The 3297-nt window shown below is 36.3% G+C and overlaps 1 long non-coding RNA gene across 1 annotated transcript; it reads left to right on the top strand.

Annotated features, from left to right (window-relative positions):
* The first annotated feature begins 1760 nt into the window (after positions 1–1760).
* LOC118757325 lies at positions 1761–2234 on the top strand. Its single transcript, XR_004995204.1, has 3 exons — positions 1761–1917; positions 1999–2153; positions 2208–2234. It is a non-coding gene; the product is annotated as an uncharacterized LOC118757325 (long non-coding RNA).
* The last annotated feature ends 1063 nt before the right edge of the window (positions 2235–3297 follow it).

Raw genomic sequence — 3297 nt, 5'->3', positions numbered from 1 at the left:
ATTTATAAGGGTTGCAGAAATACCATCCATCTGTGTAAGGAAACGGATATAAAGTTTTTTACTTTCCCCAAATCCCTTACATGCGGCAAAAATGGATTGAGGTTTGCGGGATCAACAAAGAGGACTTACCCAACCGTCCATTCGTATGTTCGATACATTTTTTCAAAAAGGACCTTTTGTACCCCAATCAAAAAGTCATGCTTTCTAAAAGTGCTGTCCCAAAGTAAATATATTCCTTGATTAGTGTATAAAAGTGACAATGTTTTCTTGTTAGTACGCTTGTGCAATACGCCATGCAGTCGCATATAGAAGTGGCATCTGGAGGGGAAGAAGCATCCACGGGTAGTCAAGATACGATTGCTACACAAACAGAGTTTGTATCATAAAACTAATATTATAAGTTGTCAATATCTCTCAAATTTCATACCACTCTTAATAGCGATTACATTGACCATTACTTTATGGAAAATATTGAATTAAAAAAAGTAATTCAGCGGCTCTGCGAAGAAAATGCTGCCTTAAAGTTCAAATTAGAGCTTCAGCAATCGAGGCCTTCATGTTTTACAGAAACCCAGCAAAAGATCATGCAGGAAGCTATCATTTCGCCTCGATACAATATAAATGATATATCTTCGGCGATTTGTATTTATGCGGCTGGTCCTCGTTGTTACAAACTCTTGCGCAAGAAGGGCTACCCATTACCTTCTCGAACTACATTAAGAAGGTGGTCAGCAAAATTTGATGTGGAACCTGGCATCCAAAAGGAAACGCTAAGACATATGAGTGGTGTAGATTTAGAGTTTGAAGACAAAATATGCGTCTTGTCGTTCGATGAGATGAAGGTTCGCGAGGAGTGGTGTTTTGATAGGAAAACCGATATAATAATTGCACCAAAGAGGCAGGTGCAGGTTGCAATGGTACGTGGCCTTCGTCGGCATTGGAAGCAGCCTGTCTACTATGATTTCGACTCAAAAATGACACAGGCCTGCATGAGAGAAATCATCTCAAAACTGTATGCAATCGGGTTTACTGTTGTTGCAGTCGTCAGCGACCTTGGGGCCGAAAACCAGTATGTTTGGAGAACCATGGGGATCGGACAGGATGTGTGTTTTTTTACTCATCCATCGGATGAGACTAAAAAAATTTTCGTTTTTTCCGACCCACCCCATTTAATTAAATTATTGCGAAACCACTTTGTTGATGATGGCGTTATTTATAAGAACACGTTCCTAAGCAAATATATTGTACAAGAACTACTATCTCTTTGCGATTCTGACCTCACGATAACAAAAACCTTGACTTTAGAGATGCTGAATGTGAAAGGGGCAGGTAAATAAATGTATAAGCGTATCTGCCTCATACATAAAAGTTCATGTGTATGTATGTATGCCTTTAAATCCGAGTTTTAAATTCTAATTTTCCAGAGCGACAAAAGGTGCGTTATGCAACTAAACTGTTTTCACATACATGTGCCAGCGCTCTAATAAGAACAGCCCAACATGGGTTGTGTAGAGATGTTGACGACTTTTTGAAGTGCGCGGAGCTATTTCAAATAATAAATGATTGGTTTGATGTATTCAACATAAGCTGTATACAACATGACTCGCGACCGCTGTGCACGGCATTTGGCCTTTGTATGTCCGAGCAAATGCGTCCAATCGAACGAACCAAAGTTACTAAATTTACGCCCCAACCGAGCGTTGCTGCCATTCCAAAGGGGTATTTTGCAAAACAATAAGGCCGTGCCCGCTTTTTACGGATATCTCAAGGAGCAGTACGATATGAAATTTTTGTTAACGGCAAAATTGAATCAGGACTGCCTGGAAAATTTTTTTAGCGCTATAAGGACTAAAGGGGGTCTCCATGATCATCCTTCTCCGTTGGAATTCAAATACAGACTCCGATCGTATATATTAGGTAAGCCTTGTTCGGATCTATAAAAGGTAACTACAAATGCAATTAAATACTTACGTACATACATTTGTATGTCTATAATAGGCCGCAATGAACATACACTGAGCGCTTATGCAAATGTTAAATCAACTTAAGATCAAGTTCTCACCAGCATCGAACTCGATGAAGCTTTTTTGACTCAAGGATTGTACAAGGATATTTTAGAAAATTTTGAAAATACTCCTGAGGAACTCGCAGAGGTATATAAGGAAGCAAACTAATTTATATCATATAATTACTTATTTAAAATATAGATTTCTGAGGAACAGGATGCGTTAGAGGTAGAAACCACTGTATCGACATTAAAAGACGTCGAATACGATGGTCTAGAAAACTTTGGTGGATACCTCATATCAAAACTAAAGCTTTCGAACTTTGGTGAAAGGACCGGCAAAGAACAGCAAACGAATTTCACTTTTGTTAACCAATTGTCCGAAGGTGATCTGTATAAGCCAACCAGTAGTTTTATGACAATATTAGAAAACCTAAATGGAGTTTTTGTTAAACATAATAGTAATACCTTAAACACTAATCCAGGTTATTTAAAAACATTGTTAAATCTTTCAAAACATATCCAAATTGATGATGATGTAAAAAAGAGATTCTTTGTTGGAAGGACATTTTTTAAAATCAGGTACCTCAAGAAGCCTGAAAATCGAGAAAAATTTATTATAAAAATGAAGAAAATCATGACATAAAATTTCTAAGCCAATTGTTTTATTTCCCAAAAGGATTCTATTATTCACTTTATTTATGCAGATACACACAAACATTTGCAAATTTGAAAATACATAAGTGCATATATGTGAAGATGTTACCAAAGAATTAGAGGGTACTTGAATATAAGCGCACTGAAACTCTACTAAAGCAATCCACTGGTTTTATTTGGGACAGGTTAGATTCCTTGCAACGGTGAATATTGGAGCATCCATTCTTTGGAGTAACGATGTCACGAAAGAATTCGGCGGTACTTTCGCTCAACATTAAATTATGTGCACAAATAAACATATATACATACCAGTTCACATGTAATTAAAATGATAGAACTGAGATCTGAGTATTATCGTGTTTTTATCTAAATTTTTCACGCTTGAAAAGTTGTTTTTTTCATAAGAATATTTTTGATTTATGATTTGTTTGAATGGAAAAACAAAACCAAAATAAACAATGGAAATGAGAGCGGCAGACTAAATGGTTTACAAACGTCAAAAATGATAAAAGTGCCTCTCAGCGGTTCTACCTTACTATAGTTGTATCATGGTTTTGTTTACATACATATCTGTAGATAAAATACCTACCACTTTTTCTACTTCCCAGAAAATATATTATAAAAATCTTTGATGT

This window comes from Rhagoletis pomonella, unplaced genomic scaffold (genome assembly GCF_013731165.1).
Source record: "Rhagoletis pomonella isolate Grant_MI unplaced genomic scaffold, Rhpom_1.0 Rhpom_scaffold_16631, whole genome shotgun sequence".
Lineage (NCBI taxonomy): Eukaryota > Metazoa > Arthropoda > Insecta > Diptera > Tephritidae > Rhagoletis > Rhagoletis pomonella.
Note: the sequence above shows the minus strand (reverse complement) of the source record. Positions and strands in the feature narration are given on the sequence as shown.